Source organism: Hylobates moloch, unplaced genomic scaffold (genome assembly GCF_009828535.3).
Source record: "Hylobates moloch isolate HMO894 unplaced genomic scaffold, HMol_V3 SCAFFOLD_1919, whole genome shotgun sequence".
In the NCBI taxonomy this organism is placed as follows: domain Eukaryota; kingdom Metazoa; phylum Chordata; class Mammalia; order Primates; family Hylobatidae; genus Hylobates; species Hylobates moloch.
Genome location: NW_026654194.1, coordinates 1 through 8,944, shown reverse-complemented (window position 1 = coordinate 8,944; position 8,944 = coordinate 1). Strand labels below are relative to the sequence as shown.

At 42.2% G+C, this 8,944-nt stretch overlaps 1 long non-coding RNA gene across 1 annotated transcript; it reads right to left on the bottom strand.

Moving 5' to 3' along the window:
- Positions 1-2,847: 2,847 nt before the first annotated feature.
- LOC131382716 (uncharacterized) lies at positions 2,848-8,927 on the bottom strand. The gene is made up of 2 exons (XR_009212307.1): positions 6,705-8,927; positions 2,848-3,623 (listed from the first exon to the last, which is right to left on the bottom strand). It is a non-coding gene; the product is annotated as an uncharacterized LOC131382716 (long non-coding RNA).
- Positions 8,928-8,944: the final 17 nt, after the last annotated feature.

Sequence of the window (8,944 nt, the reverse complement as noted above, 5' to 3'; positions counted from 1 at the left end):
AGCCCAGAAGTTTGAGGCTGCAGTGAGCTATGACTATATCACTGCACTCCAGCCTGGGCATCAGGGTGAGACCCTGTCTCCAAAAATTACAGTAATAACAATAATAAAAAATTAAAAAGCCAATGTCAAAAAATCACATAATAGACACAAAGAACAGATAAGTGGTTGCCAGCAGGTAGGGTGGGGAGAGAAGACGTGAATGTGGGTATAAAGGGCCCTTGTCCATGTACCCTGATTGCAGTGGAGGTCTCAGAAAATCCACACATGAAAAAACTGCAAAGAAATACACATGCAATTGAGAGCATGTAAAACTGGGAAAACCTGAATAAGATAGGCAGACTATCAAAGTAAATACCCTAGTTCTGATGACTGTGTCATAGTTTGCAACTAGCTACCATTGAGGGCAATGGGGCGAACAGTAAAAGAATCTCTATACTATTTCTTACAACTGTATGTGAATCCACAATTATCTCAAAAAAAGGCTTTTTTTTAAATTTTAGGAATTCTTCCAATTAATGAAAGCTATATTCCAATTAATCCATCAACCCTATGTCATCACAAAGGAAACAGCGCAGAGAAAAATCAGCTGGGCTCTCAGCCATTTCTGCAGCTGAGGGAATTCAGTTTGATTCGACAAACACACAACAGTGCTTGGACAATCTTAGCATCTGCCGCGCACCTGTACATAACACTCTGATTCATGACCATCACAGCCAGTCAGGAAGGAAGGAAAGAACCATGGCACTCCTGTTACCAAATGGGTAGGAATCCCATCTGTCTCTTGGTTTTACTCTAAAACTATTTTCAAAAACACAACATGTACAGTTGTCCCTTGGTATCAGCAGGGGATTGGTACCAGGCCTGCCCCACCCCTGGCTCCATACCAAAACCCTAGGATACTCAAGACCCTGATATAAAATGGTGTAGTATTTGCATATAAGCTGTACACATCCTCCCGTATAATTTAAATCATCTCGGCCAGGCACAGCGGCTCACACCTATAATCCCAACGCTTTCGGAGGTCGAGACGGGAGGGTCGCTTGAGCCCAGGGGTTCAAGACCAGCCTGGGCAACATGGCAAAACCCCATCTATACAAATTAAAAAAAAAAAAAATTGGCCAGATATGGTGGCTCATGCTTGTAATCCCAGCACTTTGGGAGGCCAAGGCAGGCAGATCACTCGAGGCCCGGAGTTAGAGGCCAGCCTGAGCAACACAGTGAGACCCCAGCTCTACAAAAAATACAAAAATTAGCCAGGTATTGTGGCACACGCCTGCAGTCCCAGCTACTGGGGAGGCTGAGGTGGGAGAATCACTTGAGCCCAGGAGGTCAAGGCTGCAGGGAGCCATGATAGCCCCACTGCCCTGGGCAACAGTGACACCCCCATGTCAAAACAAACCAACAAACAAAATCATCTCTAGATTAACACCTAATACAAGGTAAATGCTCTGTAATTGGTTGTTATATTGTATTGTTAATTGTATTTTTTAATTGTTGTGCTGTTTTTTATTGCTTTTCTTCCAATATTTTCGATCCACAGTTGGTTGAATCTGTGGATGTGAAACCCACAGATACAGAGCGCCAACTGTAATGTGATTTCAACTATATTTAAACATAAGGAAACAAAAAAGGAAAACAAACACAAAAATTAAAACGTAAGAAAACAAGGAAACAGGCTACAAGTATTGCTCCTGTCTCTGGGGAGCAAGACGATCAGGGCTTTGCTCTTGTTTCTTTCTGCCTCCTGTACTTTCTGTGTGCTCTCCAGGGAGTCAAAGTCACTATCACAGTCAAATAAAGCCAACACTCCTAACTACACAAAATATAGTTTCATCTGGCAATCTTGTAGTTTAACCTTCTGAGGACAAAAGTATGACAGACAGCTTCATTTTGGAAAAGTACAATTTTACATGTGCTTTAAACATTCTAGTGGCTGTTAGCAAATAAGAGGAAATCTGTAATATATTATCAGGCATCAACAAATTAAAACTCATATGCACAAAAGCATCCAAGCATCCCCACTTTTTTTTTTTTCTTTTTGAGACAGGGTTTCATTCCTGTTGCCTAGGCTGGAGTCCAATGGCACAATCTCTGCTCACGGCAACCTCCACCTCCCCAGTTCAAGCAATTCTCCTACCTCACCCTCCCAAGCAGCTGACATTACAGGCATGCGCCACCACGTCCTGGCTAATTTTTTTATTTTTAGTAGAGACGGGGTTTCTCCATGTTGGTCAGATCTCGAACTCCTGACCTCAGGTGATCCACCTGCCTCGGCCTCCCAAAGTGCTGGGATTACAGGTGTGAGCTATCGCGCCTGGCCCAAAAGCATCTCTTGTAATAAAAGAATAAGAAAATCACATTAGGAAGGAAAAACATGAAGCATCTAAACTAGATGGGCACTAAACATTACAATCTATCTCCTTACCCAGCAGCAAAACAAAATAAAACGTGCACAATGTTCAGAACTCATTTTCAAATTTATACTTGAGCTGATTTACAGCTTTGGCTGGCTTCCACAGTTACTGACAGAAAAAGGTCTTTAAAATAATGACACAGAGCCAGGCGCAGTGTCTCACGCCTGTAATCCCAGTACTCTGAGCGGTTGAAGCAAGAAGATTGCTTGAGGCCAGGAGCAAGACCCCATCTCCATGCATACACACACACATACAAATTATTTTTATTTAGCCAGGCATGGTTTCATGTGCCTGTAGTCCCAGCTACTCAGGTGGCTGAGGCAGGAGGATCACTAGAGACCCGGAGTTCAAGGTTAGAATGAGCTATGATTACACCACTGCACCCCAGCCTGGGTGACAGTGCAAGACGTTGCCTCTAAAAAAATAAAAAATAAAAGAAACAAAAAAATTTAATTGAATAAAATAAATAATGACAGAGATTATATAGTATGGTCTGTTACTACATGAGCAAATTCGCAAATCCATCCTCCAGATTACATAAAACATACAAAAAGGGAAAGCAAGAATAAATTTCAGAAGGTGAAGACAGACACTATATTGAAAATCTTAATTAAACTTTCTGAAACAAAACAGTCTGAATTTTATATTTGACTGGCATTAGGATTCTTTTTTTTTTTTTTTGAGACGGAGTCTTGCTCTGTAGCCCAGGCTGGAGTGCAGTAACACGGATCTCAGCTCACTGCAAGCTCCGCCTCCCGGGTTCATGCCATTCTCCTGCCTCAGCCTCCCAAGTAGCTGGGACTACAGGCGCCCGCCACCACGCCTGGCTAATTTTTTTGTATTTTTAGTAGAGACAGGGTTTCACCATGTTAGCCAGGATGGTCTCAATCTCCTGACCTGGTGATCCGCCTGCCTCGGCCTCCCAAAGTGCTGGGATTACAGGCGTGAGCCACCGCGCCCGGCCCATTAGGATTCCTTCTTCGCTTTATATTACCTTTTTTTGTCCACAGGAGGCAGAGGAATGCTGCTGCTTTTCCACTTAACTTTGACATTCTCCTGAAAAACAGTTCAAGGCAATGAAACAGTGCTCCAAGATTACCAGCCTCTGCTTGAGTCGCAGGGCTGAGAGGGTGGTGGTGGCTGACTGGACGGCCAGGGCCTGCTGCTCTTTAACCAGCACAGAAAGAGACTCCTTCAGTTCATTCACATCTAGAAAATAAGACAAGAAAACATCTCACCTGAGGACAATGTGGCCACAGTTTGTTGTAATGTTAGGAAAATGGATGATGACAACAGGTAGTACTCAAATGCATGATATGTGGCAACAATGGTTTTAACCACTTTACACATATGAATTCAGGCAACCCTCACACCCAGCACTGTCAAGCAGTGTTGTCCATTTTATGGATGAAGAAACTGAGGCACCAAGTGGTTAAGCAACTTCTCCGAGGCCACACAGAGGAGTATGGCACATGACAGAGACTCTGAGCCACCATGGCATACTGCCTCTTTGAAAACATCATACAAAAGTTGGCCGGGCACGGTGGCTCACGCCTGTAATCACAACACTTTGGGAGGCCAAGGCGGGTGGATCACTTCAGGTCAGGAGTTCGAGACCAGCCTGGCCAACGTGGCGAAACCCCTTCTCTGCTAAAAAAAAATACAAAAATTAGCTGGGTGTGGTGGTGTGCGACTAGAATTCCAGCTACTCGGGACGCTGAGGCACAAGAATTGCTTGAACCCAGGAGGCGGAAGGTTGCAGCGAGCTGAGATTGTGTTGCTGCACTCTAGCCTGGGTGACGGAATGAGACTCTGTCTCCCCCGCAAAAAAAAAAAAGTTACTAACACAGAACTTTGAAGTCACTATCAGTCAGTATTTATCCGCAGCACATCTCCTAAACAGAGAAAAACACTAGCCATTATTTTTATGTTGCAAAACCAAATTCAAAGTAAAAACAATGTCTTGATAAAATTACCCAGCATGCATGACTCATGAAACACACTTATGGACATATTTTAGAGGAAGATAAAGTAAGCAGTTAGAATACACATTCTAACTAGTGATATTTCATTATATTATTCTACTTCTATGTATCTTTGAAAATTTCCATACTAAGAAGTGTTTTCTAAGTAGCTAGAAGGCAATCACATGAGTGAAAATAATTCAAAGGATTCTGGTCTTCCGATTAAGCATGCGTCTACCTCAGAGTACAGATCGTTATAGGGGAATTGTAAGTTACCTCCCACGTATCCCCTATAACAGCACAGTTCCCAGTGGCAGGGTGAGAGCTGGGCTCTTCTGGGCCTGCCTCTCTGCTGCTTACTAGCTTGGAGGCCAGCAGTCACCAGCCTCACAGCCCTGGATCCTGACAGGTAATAGCAACACCCCTACCGACTGCCTCCCCTTGGGCAGAAGACATCAGTTTTCCGGCTACCCATGACCTGGATATGCTCTCCGCTGGATGGGAGGGACCTTAGAAGGCAGGAGAGGGACACATCTCACCACTCCCTGGAAAGGCACAGGGTGATGCACACTGTGCCCAGCACCAGCAGTAGGATGTGAGACCTGGAGCTTTGCAGCTAAGAGTTAATAGTTATTTAAAAGGACATGAAGAATACTGAATTGCACACTGGGCTCAAGATGGAGAAGCAAAAGACTGACAGGTAAAGCAGTGCCCCTGCCCTTCTCAGGGCATCCCCACTGAGCCACCCTTCAGGCAAGGAGGCTGGCCCAGCACTTCAAGGGCTAAGCCCTTCCTTAAGAGTCACTGCATTTTCTGCTTTTAAATAATACATCTCCCTTCTGCTTGGCTGCGGAGCCCAGAAACAACCCCAAAGCTCCAAAAGGGCAGCTCTGCCCTTGAGCACCCATGTGCCCTTCTCCCTGACACCCTCCTGCTTATTCCATCGCAATCCTGACTGCCCAGTCCATCATTCATGTACATTCTGAAACAGTGGGTGAGAAAATACACAAACCATGGACACCACGGGGGAGTCAGAACTCCTACCCCTGCCTCACAGTAACCAAGGGCCTCTAGGCAAAGTGGGAAGCCTGGACTTCATCTCAAGCTGCCAGTGATGAGGTGAAGCACGTCCTATCCCTGCCAGAGCAGGGTCACAGAAAGATTTAACCACTTACACAGAAGATTTAAGTAAGACCTAGAGTCGCCTAACAACATGTTCTATTGAGAAAGTCACTCATGATACCAAGAACCAGGAAGATCTAAAACCAAATTTTAAAAAACAATTATAGAAATACCACAATGAAAGATGTGGGAATAATGTGGCCAATAATTAAAAGCAGTCATGATAAAAAGGCTTCAACAAGCAATTACAAACACATGTGAAATAAATGAAAAAATAGAAAGCCTAAGAAAAAGAAGACAAAAAAAAGAAACCACATAGAAAGTTTAGAACTGAAAAATATAATAACCAAAATAAAAAGCTCAGTGAATGGACACAGCAGTAGAATGGAGGAAAAAGGGCAAAGAATCAGTGATGTAAAAGATAGAAGTTACCCAATGTGAATAACACAGAAGAAATCATGCCCCTAAGGCAGGACATGATGGCTCATAGCTGTAATCCCAGCACTTAGGGAGGCCGAGGCAGGCGAATCACAAGGTCAGGAGTTTGAGACCAGCCTGGTCAACATGGTGAAACCCCATCTCTAACAAAAATACTAAAATTAGCTGGCCATGGTGGCAGGCACCTGTAATCCCAACTACTCAAGAGGCTGAGACGGGATAATCATTTGAACTCAGGAGGTGGCAGTTACAGTGAGCCGAGATGGTGCCACTGCACTCCAGCCTGGAAAACAGGGAGAGATTCCGTCTCAAAAAAAAGAAGAAAACGAAGAAAAGAAAAGCAAGAAGTACATGCCCCTGTGGGGGAAAAAAAAAACAACAAAAAGACAAAATAGTCTCAGGGACCTATGGGACTATAACAACTCCGGTCACTGAACTCACGAAGGGACAGGAGAAAGAAGGTGGGGTCGACCGGGAGGCGGAGCTTGCAGTGAGCCGAGATTGCACCACTGCACCCCAGCCTGGGAGACATAGCAAGACTCTGCCTCGAAAAAAAAAAAAAGAAGTTGGGGTTGAAACTGTACTCTAAGAAGTGATGGCTTAAAAGTTCCCAAATTTGGCAAGGGACATAAACCTATAGATCTAAGGTAAGCAAACCCTAAACAGGATGGACCCAAAGAAATCCAAACTCAGACATATCATAACCAAACTCCAAAAAACAAAAGAGAAAGAAAACATTTCAAAGGCCACTAAAGAAAAACAGTACCTTAACTATCGTGGATTAGCAAGTCAAATGACAGCAAATTTCTCATCAGAAACCATGGAGGCCGGCTGAAAGTACAAAATATTTTTCAAATGATGAAAAGAACCATTAACTCAGAATTCTTATACCCAGCAAAAATGTCCTTTGGGAATGAAAAGGAAAGCAAAACATTCTCAGAGGAAGTAAAACAGAATTTGTCACCAGAAGACCCGCAGCAAAAGAAAGGCTAATGGAAGTTCTCTAAGCAGAATGGCAACCATAAAAGAAGAAAACCCTGGAACTTCCGGAAGGAGGAGATGACAAGCACACCAATGCATAAATACAATAGACTTTTCCCTCACCTCTTGACTTTGCTAAATTATGTCTGAAGGTTCAACCAAAAATTATAACATTGTCATATGTGGTTATAAATGTAAGCAAATGAAATATTTAAGGCAAGTATATTATGAACAGGAGAACATAAAGGAACGTCAGGGAAGGTAGTTTCTATATCCCTGAAGCTGGCAAATGACAACGCCAGGTACAATCTAATAACTGTTCATACATACACAGGCTGAGTGTCCCTTACAAAACGCTCGGGAGCACAAGTGCTCCACATTTCAGATTTTTATCAGATTTAGGAATATTTGCATATAAATAATGAGATATTTTGGGGATAGGATCCAAGTCGAAATACATTCATGTTTTATACATACCTTATACACAGAGCCTGAAGGTAATTTTATATAGTATTCTTAATAATTTTGTGCATGAAACAAAATTCATGCTAAGTACTTATGAATGGAATTTTCTACTTGGGGGCATCATGCTGGGGTGCCCAAAAAGTTTCGAATTTTGGGGCACTTCCGATTTGGGATTTTGGGTTTAGAGATGCTCAATTTGTATATATTACCTAGAAAAGCCACTAAAAAAGCTATACAAAAAGATACACTCTAAAACACTACAGATAAATCAAAATAAAATGCTAAAAATGGTCAAGTAAACCACAGACAGCCAGGAAGAACCAAACCAAAAAAATGAAAAACAGAAGAAATAGAAAATACAAAATAAAATGGCAGTGTTAAGCGTCAATTTCACAATAATGACATTAAATATAAAGTCTAAATACATTAAAAGACACTGGGAGAGTAGGCTAGAGAACATGATACAACTACAGGTTGCCCATAAGAAAGTGACTTCAAATAGGCAAACTGAAAATAGAAGCACAGAAAAAGAAAGATCATGCAAACATTACTGAAAGGACAGCAAAAGTTGGCTACATTAATATCAAATAAAGTAAACTTCAGAGCAAAGATAATTTCCAAGAGGGCTGGGCACAGTGGCTCACACCTATAATCCTAGCACTTTGGGAGGCCAAGGTGGGTGGATCACCTGAGCTCAAGAGTTTGAGACCAGCCTGGCCAACATGGCAAAACCCCATCTCTACTAAAAATACAAAAATTAGCTGGGCATGATGGCGGGCCCCTATAATCCCAGCTACTCAAGAGGCTGAGGCAGGAGAATCACTTGAACCTGGTGGGTTTGGAGGTTGATGAGCTGAGATCGTGCCACTTCAGTCCTGCCTGGGCAAAAGCAGCGAAACTCCGTCTCAAGGAAAAAAAAAAAAGATAATTACTAGGAACAGACGGCAACATTACGAAATGAGAACTTGGTCAATACACCAGTAAGATGCAGCAATTTGAAACAAAAAACAATGAACAGAACTGAAAGGATAAAAAGACATCTATACTTTTATAGTTGGAGACCTCAAAATCTTTCTCTACAGCGAATAAAATTAGGAGACAGAAAGGCTGCCAGGATATAGAACTCAACATCACCATCAATCAACCAGATCCAATCAAAATTTATAGAACACTCCAGCCAATAACAGCAGAATACATAATCTGTTCAAGTATCCACAAAACAAATACTAAGTTAGAACATATTCTGAGGCATAAAACAAACCTAACCAATTTTTTGAAATTAAAATCACAAAGCATATGTTCCCTCAAACAATGGAAACAGATTAGAAGTCAACAAGAGAACAATTACAGGAAAATTGCCTAACTCTCAGAAACTAAACTTTAAAACTTCTGAATAACCCATGGATCAAAGAGGAAGTCTCAAGGGAAATTTTAAAATATATTCTGAACTGACAGAAAATGCAAGTACAGTACATCAAAATGTATGGGTAAGAGCTACAGTGGGTGATGAGAGAGAAATTTGATGAGAGAGAAATTTACAGCACTAAATGAATGGTACGT